Source organism: Poecilia formosa, unplaced genomic scaffold (genome assembly GCF_000485575.1).
Source record: "Poecilia formosa unplaced genomic scaffold, Poecilia_formosa-5.1.2 Scaffold763, whole genome shotgun sequence".
Lineage (NCBI taxonomy): Eukaryota > Metazoa > Chordata > Actinopteri > Cyprinodontiformes > Poeciliidae > Poecilia > Poecilia formosa.
Window position 1 is genome coordinate 68726 of NW_006800702.1, and position 12465 is coordinate 81190.

General features: G+C 41.8%; 1 pseudogene; it reads left to right on the forward strand.

Moving 5' to 3' along the window:
- The first annotated feature begins 328 nt into the window (after positions 1 to 328).
- On the forward strand, positions 329 to 11381 carry LOC103131451 (bile salt-activated lipase-like; annotated as a pseudogene).
- Positions 11382 to 12465: the final 1084 nt, after the last annotated feature.

Genomic DNA, 12465 nt, shown 5'->3' on the forward strand with positions numbered 1-12465 from the left:
AACCAGTGTGTGTGTGTGAGTGCACACAAACACGCGCACCGCACACACACTGATACAACATTCATTTAATTTTAGCCTGAGAAAGAATTTAATTCAATTTTGTTTTATTCTCCCTTTTAATTATGTTTATGTTTATGTGCATGTTTGTTTTTAATTTTTTATTTCTTCTTCACTCATTTTTACTTTTTACTTCATTTTTGCAATAATTGATCAACTAATCTTTTCTCGGTTGTCATTTTTAGCCATGGACAAAAAATGGTCAAATTAATTCCTTCATCAGTAAATATGTTTTTCTATGTTGTGCAACTAAATGCATGTTGTTGTCTGAAGCCGGCAGCAGCTGGGCCAGTGGATTCCTCCCTTGTGTCGCAGACCTTTTTCCTTGTTCTTGATTTTCCAGGTAAAGCTCAGTCACTTGGTTCTGGGAGATGCATGAGGTCACATGGCATCATGAAGAGTCATCCGGTGTGGAGGCGTCGTGTTTCTGAGCTGACCTGAACGCCCCACCAGGCCATATAAAACAGGAGGTTCTGCAGGAGGAAGACACACATCATGATGATCCACCTGGTTCTGTTCGGGCTGGTTCTGAGGTCCGCTGCAGCTGCAAAGGTTGGTTTGCTTCACTCTGACTCCTTCCTCTGATCAGCAGCTCAGACGGGAAAAACACGACTTCGCCTGAATGTTTCTTATATGTGTGTGTATGGAAACAGGAGAAACTAGCAAAACCAGAGAAAACCTTCAGATTCTTTCTGCTTTATTTCTTTTTCACTTTTGGTTCTGGTTCTTTGGTTCTGGTCCACTTCAACCCATTCCAGAACCCACCTCTACATGGGCCAACATCTTGGTCATGTTCCTGTACTTCTTCACTCAGTCGTTCCTCAGCATCACACCGCCCACACCCTGCTTTAAATTAGAAAATGAGATTTAGGCAGTTTGCATAGACTCCTGACTGAACTGTGTGTGTCTGTGTGTGTGTGTGTGTAACCCACAAGAAAGGTTACTTTAAATACCTTTAATAGTAGATGGCAAGTTAAGTTAATTTACTTTACTAACACCAACACTACAGAAGTATAAAGGAAGTTGGGCCTGATCAGGAGATTCTAAATTTGGGGGAGCCTGGGTGTGAACAACAGAGGAGAGCACACAATGTATATAAAAAAGTAGAATTTAATATAAACAACATTTGTGGATCCACAATGTACAAATAAACAAAAGTTGCTTTTTCTAAAAACAAAATTAAATAATAGAAATAACCCAGTCTTTCTGATGTCTGTCAAATGTTCTTTCAAAGTTTGTTTAGTCTTTCCAATGTGTTTGTGAAATATTTTTTCAATGTTTCATGGCTGGTGACCAGTCGGGTCACCATCTACCGGTTCACCCGGTCCTCTGGGCTGGAGCTGCCATCCAAGTTCTTGTGGGGGTGATCTTGATGTCTCTGGGTACGATGCTTCAAATGTGCACCATAAAGAAAAAAAAACCTGACCTGGAAGAAGGTCAAAGTAAAGCATCTTAAAATTCAGGATGCTAATATCAACAAAGCTTAAGCAACAATTCAAATTTCAATCTAAAAGTGCCAAAGTTCATCTATAACACTAAATCTAACATTCAAGCTGTGGATTAGAAACCCGCATTAGCTCTGACCTACAGAGAACAGAAAGTTCGTAAGCAATAAGAGCACCATGACATTAACAATGTCGAAATATTAAAACATGTACTAATAGAAAAAGAAGTACATTTACATAGGACGAATACAACACACACAATAATAATGATATAAAGTTTACAATACAATTTTATTTTTTGTTAAATTTTAATAGTTATTAGGTATTTTAGCCAATTTTTAGCAAATTTACTGGGCCAACGGCTGAGCGCCTGCGATTACTCACCGATGCTTCAATGCTACACAAATACAGGGCATTTTTCCAGACGTCAGCTGTTAGAACAGAAGCTTTCTGAGATCTAAATTAAAAAAAAACAGATTCACTATTTAGAATTATAAATTCTGCGATACTATTTTAACATTGTCTTACCAATTTCCAGGATTCTTCGTAGAATTTAACAGAATCTTACAGGCAATTTACGGAACAACCATCAGCTCTCAAGGGAGGTGTTAGCTAAATCTCAGCCTGCAGTTAAAGGGGCGGGACAATCAACCTGATTGGCTGATGTGAAATCAAACTGTGCCAGTTATTGGTTGTTTAATCTGTCACTAAAAGCAATCACTAAAGGGATATTTCACAGGTTTTAAAGATTTTTAGCACTTTTTTATCAATATTTATGAACATATTTACAAACATATTCTTTTTTTAACTTTACTTTTTTTAATCTCGTTGTAGAATAAGATATTAAATCAACATCTATTGGTTTTTTACTTGTATTTTTAACACTGGGTTACGTGTGTGTGTGTGTGTGTGTGTGTGTGTGTGTGTGTGTGTGAGAGAGAGCAGGTGGGCGTGGTCCAGACCAAGGCCGGCGCTGTGGAGGGGCTGAACGTTGATACAGGTCTCTTCCCGATGGTGGAGGAGTTTAAAGGCGTCCCCTTCGCTGACGTTCCTGGGAAGTGGGAGAAACCTAAACCTCATCCTGGTTGGGACGGTAAGTCCATGGTCTCATTGGGCCGCTGGTTCTGGTTCTGGTTCTGGTTCTGCTACAGCAACTGTGGGAAACAATCAGTCACCTGATGGCCTCAGAGTCACATGTTCACTTATATTATATTCGGAAACAATAAAAAACAGGAAAATAATCCAATTAAAATATCAATTGACAGTTGATTTACAACAAGTACATGAAATAAATTTTGTGGGTGTCATATTAGGCAATAAATTTAGCTGGAAACCACAAATCAGTAAAATCTAAAATAGCCAAAAGTGTTTCTGTTCTGAGAGGAACTAGTTTCATCCTGGACTACAAATCTTTATTTATTCTGTATAACACACTCATTGCACCACATCTAACACATTGTGTGGAAGTTTGGGGGAATAAATACAAAACAAATCTACAGCCATTATACGTCATACAAAATAAGTCAATCTGAATACATGAAGTGGGATGTTGGGACACAAACCAGGTATTTATCAAATCAAATCTACTGAAACTCTGGGACCTTGTAACATTTAAAACTGTACAATTTATGTTTAAGGTCAGAAATCAGCAACTTCCACCCAATACACAGGAAATGTTTGGTGACAGAGAGGGAGTTATAATTTAAGAGGTGAAGGATATTTTAAAAAACAACGTATTAGAACAACCAGGAAGAGTTTGTGTTTACCTGAGTGTGGAGTAAATGTCTGGAATGGACTGAATGATGAGCTAAAGTAGAAATATAAACCAGCTTAAAAAACTCATTAAAACAGAGCTTATTTCAAAATATGCTATATAAGATGATTGATTAATGGTCTATAATGCTATTGATGATATGAATAGTATTTAAAACAATTGTACATAGTTAAACATCATGTAAAATGGAAACAAGTTGTTTCTTTCTGTTGTTCTGAAAGTTAACTGATTATAAATTGATAAGTATGAAAGGGCCAGGATATTATAAGATATTATATCTTCTACCTGCTCCTTTTCGAACAGAAAATATAAAATTTGCATGTCACATGGGCAGAATAATTTGTTTTACATTTTATTACTTAAGTTTGTTTTTTATTTTGTTTTTCTTTTTTTCTTGATTGTTTTTTCTGTCTGTTCGAAATAAATAAATAAATTTATCAACACGACTTTTTATCAGTTAGGCAGAAACTACCAGAATCTATCACTAAACACTAAACTTTTTGTTATTCACAATTCATAACAGCAACAATTCATGCAAACCAATGGCCGTAAATCCTGGGGGGTCAGCGGGTCTGGACCCGCCAGCCTTGGAAAAGTCCAGAACGCCCACAAAGAAATCATAAAACAAACCCTTGTATTTAAACAATATCGGCATAAAAAGGCAACAGAAACAAAGAACAAAGTAAATCTGCCTTTCATCTAAGAAAAAAATAAGAATTAATTTTTGGGTNGACGTTCCTGGGAAGTGGGAGAAACCTAAACCTCATCCTGGTTGGGACGGTAAGTCCATGGTCTCATTGGGCCGCTGGTTCTGGTTCTGGTTCTGCTACAGCAACTGTGGGAAACAGTCAGTCACCTGATGATTTTTTCAGGTTGGTTCATGATTGTTTTAAATGTTAAAGGTTTGCTCTGGCCTCAGAGTCACATGTTCACTTATATTCGGAAACAATAAAAAAACAGGAAAATAATCCAATTAAAATATCAATTGACAGTTGATTTACAACAAGTACATGAAATACATTTTGTGGGAGTCATATTAGGCGATAAATTAGCTGGAAACCACAGATCAGCCTAGTAAAATCTAAAATAGCCAAAAGTGTTTCTGTTCTGAGAGGAACTAGTTTCATCCTGGACTATAAATCTTGAATTATTCTGTATAACACACTCATTGCACCACATCTAACATATTATGTGGAAGTTTGGGGGAATAAATACAAAACAAATTTACAGCCATTATACGGCATACAAAATAAGTCAATCCGAATACATAAAGTGGGATGTTGGGACACAAACCAGTTATTTATCAAATCAAATATACTGAAACTCTGGGACCTTGTAACATTTAAAACTGTACAATTCCAGTTTAAGGTCAGAAATCAGTTGGAAACGGCAGAGCTTCGGTTTTACTCTGATAGATAGCTTGTGTGCATTGGGCCGTATTGCACTGTCATTGCTGCGTGTTTTACCGGGTATGCCTCGTTAGCATTTAATTACGTTTTTTTTTTTTTTTTTATCAAGCTGGTTGGTGTTGAAGCTGGGTGTTGTTGAGGTAGAAAATATTATCATTTATATTAGCTCTTTCCTCGATATGTGGATATGCAATATGCCTATATTGGTAAATGCATAGCATGTGTTTTTGATCTTGTTGAGGCGTCACATCTGGGTCCTAATGTTAGCATAGTAGAGTCACTCATTAAAGCTTGTTTTTATTTAGAGTCTTAATTCTTGTAAAGTTGTAGCAGAGATTAGATAAGCGACTCTGAACCTCCGCTTATTAGTGTAACAGAGTTACAAATGTACTTTTTAGGGGTTAGGGTTACTTATTACTACTTTTTTACCCTAACCCTTACATTAGTCATTTTTGGTCCTGCAGCTTGAACACATTAAAATCTTTTTCAACCATGTTGCATTTCACTGTAACTTTTCTGACCCCCTAATAATGAGATGGGATTTTTCCTCCCTTGTGTAAACCTTTTTTTTTTTTTTTTTTTTTTTAGGTTTTATCGGCTCTAGTGGCCTTTATTTGATAGTTAGTTGACAGGAAAGTGGGTAATGAGAGAAGGGGAAGACATGCGGCAAAGGTCGCCAGGCCGGGAATCGAACCTGCCACGGCCACGTCGAGGACTGAGGCCTCCATATGTGGGTTGTGCTTAACCCCTGCACCACCACAGCACACCCAAAACCCCTTGTGCAAACCTGAGATGTGGAAAAACTGCTGGCTCCTTTAAATCAGGACTGAAAATATTGATTTCAAAGAATCTGATTAACTGGTTTCCAGTTTGAAGCATGAAGATTTCAAGTTTCTCTTGCTAATTTTAATCAGAAGAAGAAGAATTAAAATCTTTTGGCTCGTTTTATTCTCTCTTCTGCCCGGATTCCTTGATGTCGTCATTGTTTCAGCTGAACCATAAAGACAAAGACAAACGTTTTCCAAGTCCAAAACATAACATTTATTATACGAACAACTAATGAAACTGACAAAACTCAATAAAATCACAGACCAGCATCCAATTCAATATTTACCTCACTCCGCTGACATCCACACACCAGGACAAACTTACGGGGAACCATTTCACCGACGCACCGTTCCCCGGATACAGCATCACGGGTAAACCTGGAGCGATCTGAGGTTAAGGTTCTGGGTCCAATACTTAAAGGGAGGGCGTGTTTCCCTTCTCTGCTGTATTCTAATCAGGGGACTGTCCTTAGCCAAGTTCATTTATATCTAGTCGACTATGTTCCAGTAAAAATCTGTTTTTAAGATCAAAGAAGTGTTATTTTCTTTTGAATGGAGACAGATGTTTTTATGGCTCTGTCCCAGAGGAAGCTCTACTCTGCTCACAGGACCAGATTGTTTTACACCAGCTGTTAAACCTTATCAAAGTGGTCAAAAGGTTAAAGTCACACAGAGCCACGACCCCCTGTGAATGTCTGGTCAGTCCACAGAGAGACTAGCTGTGTTTTAAATTATAGAGAACTACAAGCTAAGTTATTTTAATTCAACTTAGAGTAAAATGTTTCAATAGAACTATCCTACATAAGAGATTACGCTGATTGAACTATGAACTATATAATTTGGAGTGAATTTTTTTATTTAAAACATAAGTAAATTTATCTAATATTGAACATATGGTTAAATTTTTACAACTAAATTTATTTTTCTTAACACCCTTTAGAATCTGTATTTTAACATTTACTACCTTTAAATGTTGATTTTAAGTGTTTAACATGTTAAGTTATTTTACTCCTGTTTTCCTTCGACGTCCTGTGAAGTTCAGATGTGTATGAGTGCTGCTTCATCAATAAACCAGGTTAGCCTACATGCTACATGAGCTGCTGTTTGGTTTCTGTCGGCTGTTTTCAGGAGTTTTAATCGCCACAAAGTTCAGGGAGCGCTGCCTGCAGGTGATGCTGTTGCAGACAAAAACCCAGGGCAGCGAGGATTGCCTCTACCTGAACATTTTTGTTCCACATGGACTGTCAGGTAAGAAACGGGGTCAAGTTCTCACAAACTACTGTGTCCGTAAATCGCTGTGTCCTCACATACTGCGTGTCCTCACTCCGCCGTGTCCTCACATATCACTGTATCCTCAAACCGCCTTGTCCCCGCACACTGCCGTGTCCCTACGAACTGCCGTGTCCTCATACCGCCGTGTCCCCACAAACCGCCTTGTCCCCGCAAACCGCCGTGTCCTCACATATCACTGTATCCTCAAACCGCCGTGTACTCACATATCACTGTATCCTCAAACCGCCGTGTCCTTGCAAACCGCCGTGTCCTCACATATCACTGTATCCTCAAACCGCCGTGTCCTCGCAAACCGTCGTGTCCTCACATATCACTGTATCCTCAAACCGCCGTATCCCCACAAACCGCCGTGTCTTCAGATATCGCCGTGTCCTGAAACTGCCGTGTCCTCACAAACCACCATGTCCCCGCAAACCGCCTCACATACCACTGTGTCCTGGTTACTCATACTGATATCCTCCTTGCTGACTCAGGAACTGCTCAGCTCCAAATGAGATTTTCCAGTGACTGTTCACAGCAGCACCTAGTGGACACCAGAGGAACTGCATTTCTTGGAATGAACCCTCTCATATCCGATCTCTGTCTCCAGTGTCCACCAACCTCCCAGTGATGGTGTACCTTTTCGGAGGAGCCTTCCTGCTGGGAGCGTCCGATGATGTGGAAGCCCTCGGAGAGTCTCTTTATGACGGGAAGGAGATGGCCGACGTGGGGAGGGGTCATTGTTGTCACGGTGAACTACAGAGTTGGTACTCTGGGTTTCCTCAGCTCTGGAGATGAACGACTACCAGGTGAAGACAAAACTAAAACTTCGGTGTTCATGTAAGCTGCTTTAAAACTGTTTTCAGAGACTCAGTGTGGATTTTAAGCAACAGATGAACTGAATGTTTGAGTCAAAACAAGGAATCCGGATCATCAGCATACCACAGGTATGCTAGTGAAGCTTAAATATCTGTGAATGAAATATGTCGTTTTGGGATCATTTGCAGATTTCCCAGTACTTCTGGGATCCTTATCTGGCTTCCAGCAGCAGGTAAACTGAGTTCTGTTAGCTCAGCTGCAGAGCGGCGAGAATCACAGGTGACGGTTCAGGTGTGAAGCAGCTTGTTCCTTCAGAGGACCCTAATGTTATTCACTGATGTTTAGGTTCATGAACATTTGGAGAACATTATTTCTGATGACACACAAGAAAAGAGTTTTGGTTCTGGAAGGTTAGGGCATTTGGACCAACAGCAGAATTTAAATCCTGGTCCTGTTTCTGCAGTCAGACTCTGGTGATCCATAATGGATGGTTTCAAGTTTTGTTGTACCTCTAGTTGTGTCGTAATGAGGATCCATCGTTAAGGTCAAACAGCCAGCAGGGGGCTTTCTGTTCCTCTCAGGTAACTATGGCCTATGGGACCAGCATGCCGCCATCTCCTGGGTCCACAGGAACATCCGGGCCTTCGGAGGGAACCCGGACAACATCACCATCTTTGGCCAGTCAGCCAGAGCTGCCAGCGTCAACTTCCAGGTAAAAACCATCGCCCCCAAAATCCTGTTTATGGAAGAGGTTTCCGTCCGATGAGTCCATGTGGTGTTGGTGTTTGGCTGTGTCCCAGATGGTGTCCCCTTACAGTAAAGGGCTGTTCCGCAGAGCCATCTGTCAGGGCGGCGTGGCCCTCAGCCCCTAGGCCCTCCAGAAGAGCCCCATGGCACTCACTAGAAAGGTTTTCACTCAAACATCATCCACATCTTTAGTTCATTTCAGGCTCTGTAATTAATTTATCACATTTTAATCTGAAACTCTACAAAATAAGCATCTTTGACAATTCAAACCCCCTTTTACTGGTAAATTACTGAATAATTTACCAGTAAATAATTTACCACCCTGCAAGGATCAGCGTGTTCAGATCATGGATGGAAAGCTTTTAAGGTAGTTTGTCTCCACACTTAAAACAGCTTCATAGTTGATGCTAACATCACCTGATTCTATGTTTTAATACCTTAAGATTTTTCAGCCATCAGATTGATGCAAAGTGCGATTATACACATTCAGTTTGTATGTAAAAACAGATTAATTGCATTAAAATTTGAAAAAAAAGATCAAAATTAATGTGTTAAATTAATTTTACAGGATAATCATTACATTTTATAACTTTCACTGCTTTAATGAGGCCTGGCGTTTTGCCTCTACATGACATGCAACCCGGCAGTTTATCCGGAGTCTGGCTGCTTTTGTCTCTGAAGATCACTTGTAAAGTCAACTGTTGACAAACCGAGGAAGACGACATGTTGGCCTGCCTGAAGGCCTTCAACCCCATCAAGCTCACCATGGCAGGGAAAATTAACCTGCTGGATATTTTCGGGAAAGGTCTGAACACAAACACGTCTGTAGGAACCCAGCCTGTCTCCATCTGTTGAACTTTCAGTTCAGCTTTCTATTTCTGGTCTGGTTAATTTTTTGTTTGCATCAGAGTTTCTTCTCCAGTGTTGGAGTGTGGGTTAGTTTCAGGCAGGCTGCTGACTTGGCCCTGTCTGTCGAGTGTTTCCCTGCAGACAGAACAGCAGCTCTTGCTCTCTGCTCAGATCCCGTCATGGACCTGCTCCAGCTCGCACCGGTGGTTGACGGTGATTTCATCCCAGATGATCCAGGCAAGCTTTTTCACAATGCGGCTCAGTTTGACTACCTGGCAGGTGTAAACAGCATGGATGGACACATATTTGCTGGAATCAATGTTCCTTCAATCAACAACATGAAAGAAACCACGACCACGTTAGTACTTAAGCAACATCAAGTTGTTATTTGAGGATTGTCATGAAGACTCCAGACGTGTGAATTGGTCTGGTTTCCTCCTCTGAGACCAGGTCAAAGGTCTTCTGACTGGCCTGACTAAAGACAAGGGGGATGCCGCCGTCTCCTCGGCCTTTGACGTCTACTCCGTCCACTGGGGTTTGGCTCCAGATCCGGCCATAGTAAAGAAGACAGTGGCCGACATTGAGACAAACTTCCTGTTCCTGGTCCCGACCCAGATTGTCCTCCAGCTCCATGCCAACAACACCAGGTCAGCTGTGGCTCTTCTCCTTCATTACCGCCGACGTCCTGCTGGTGCCGTTTGGGTTTGATCAGAACAGAAACTTTTCACTTTCAAAGTTCCTGCAGAAGATGGACAGTGCTTACCTGTGGCCCTGTACCTACTCCTACCTGTTCAACATGAAGACGCGGATCCCGGGCTTCCCGCGCTGGGTGGAGGCAGAGCACGCAGAGGACCTGCAGTACCTGTTCAGTAAACCGTTCTCCCTCCCACTCCTCTACTTCCCCCGACACAGAGATCGCCTACTGGACCAACTTCGCCAAGACCGGGTAAACTCCCAGCATGCATTGAGGCTGCCAGCAGGGGTCCAACTGGGGCAGCACACATATCAACTTTACTGGTTTTTAACTGTCTGCTCAGCCAAACTGCTCAGAGATGGTCAGAAGACGAGTTTATCCAGTTTGTTTAAATTTTTCTGGCTACACTGGTCTGGTGTGACACACTAACTGGTGTGAACTGGTGGAGCCAACTGGGATAGATTAACTAGACTTTATTCTGGCCCCATCAGTGGTCTGATTTCACCACATCATTTACATGAAAGGACAAATCAATAGAGGCACATTTTCAGGTTTCGTTCAGATCAACATGTCTGCAGTAACTTTAATGATTTAGTCAGAAAAGCAGCTGGTTTTATTGAGATTACAGTTATATAAACTGATATAACAGCACAAAACATTTTTTGTGCTGTTTTGGTTTCTGAGATATTAATCTGAACAGGTTATTCCAGTTCGGATCCAACCTGAACTGGAATAACTTGTAAATTGGAGCCAAACTGATGATCTGGATTAGTCCGTTTAAACTGGTGTGAACTGGTTTAAACTGGTATGATTTACCCTGGTAAAGGAATTTCCTTTTCTCTCCAGAGACCCCAGCAGAGGCAACAGTAAAGTACCGGTTCTCTGGCCCGCCTTCACCAAGTACCACCAGCCGTACCTGGTGATTAATGACTCCATGAGCAAGTCCTCTGTCAGGTACCAGGGTGCTCTGGGGTGACTGTCCTCATCTCGCACATTTCTGTTTTATTCTGACCTTCAGAGCTGTGTGGTCTGATGGATCTGGTGAATGGGTCATAGATCCATTTCCAGATTCGAGTGCGAGGATTATAAATGTAATCAAATATAAATATAGCAGAAAATATGTGAAGAAGAAAGTTGTTCAAGTTTAAACATGAAAACTGTTTATTGTCTTGACAAGACATTTCTCTAGTCGAACTCGATGTTCCATGGGATCCATCAGGATCTGGTAGGATCCATCAGGATCCTGTCTGAGGATGTAAATGATGTCCAGATCTCCGCTGTTGCTTCGTTCCTCTTCACTCTGCTGAGTTTTATTTTGATCCAGAGGTTTAACATCTGAAATCTGTTCTTTCTCTCAGCTACGACCTGAGATCGTTTTACGTGAAGTTCTGGACCCAGACTTATGGCCAGCTGCCGTCTGCAGGGACGATGGAGGAGAAGAGTATCCAGACAGATGAATGAGATAATAAATGAATATGAAACCTTCTCCACTTGCTTGTTGTGTCTAACATTAGTGCACATAAATTGTCCTGTCGCATTAATTTTAAAGATTACAGCCTCAGATTTGGAAGGGATGTCCACCATCTTCTGTGTCACCATTAGAAGTGAGAACTGTAGCATCAGCTGGTTCCCACTGAGCGGTTTGGTACGCAGGTTTTCCTGCTTTCACAGCCAAATAGGAATGCTGCAGGCGGCCATTGTTTTCCGATGCTCAGGTGGTCAGCCCGATGTCTGACGTTAGAACGTCAATGCAAAGTGACTCTGAAATGGTCAGAATCTTCTGAGGCACAGCTGTTTGTGATTTGCCAATAGACTGTAAACCGATTCTGCATTTGGGACAAGGAGGAACTTTGTGCCACTACATGTATGCTGTAATTCCTGTAAATGAATGAGAAATCTTGCATCTTGCAGGCGCGTTGTTTGGCTTTTCCCTCTGCAGAGACATTCTGAACAGTCTTGGAGTGTCGGCAGCTAATTCAGGATTAGCATGGAAACAGAGCTAACAGGGAGGCAGTCGGCTTGGGGACGAAGCTGTCAGGTTGAGGACTGGACTCTTTACTATTTACACACAGCTCTGATCCCACTGGATCCCGTGGACTGGACCCACAGCTGGGTCCAGTCGAAGCAGCTGGACGACTGGACCCACAGCTACAAAAACACCAAACTGGACCTCCAGCTGAAGGGGGCCCAGCCACGACACGGTCAGGTCGGTTCTATGGACCGCTTTTACAAAAGAAGCAGAAGGAATAGAACTAGAGGTGAGCCGACCGATCGGCCACCGATCATAATCAGCAGATTTCCGTGAAAAAGAGTATGATCGGTGACTGACGATCACTGTCTCTTGTCGCCAATCACCTGCACCTCACCTGGCAGCCTGCGAGTGAAGCCGACACCCATCAAATAGTCTGAGTGGTTAGTGCGCCGTTTGTGCAGGTTTGTGCATCTCCACCTGAGGATCCCTCTTTTTCCCTCCTGGGATCTTCCTCTTAGAGATAAGTGTACAGAGGGCTGTTTTAAGGAGGGTGGGGTTTTAAAAAGGTTTGTTTGGGCTCCACTCTTATTTGGGCTGCTG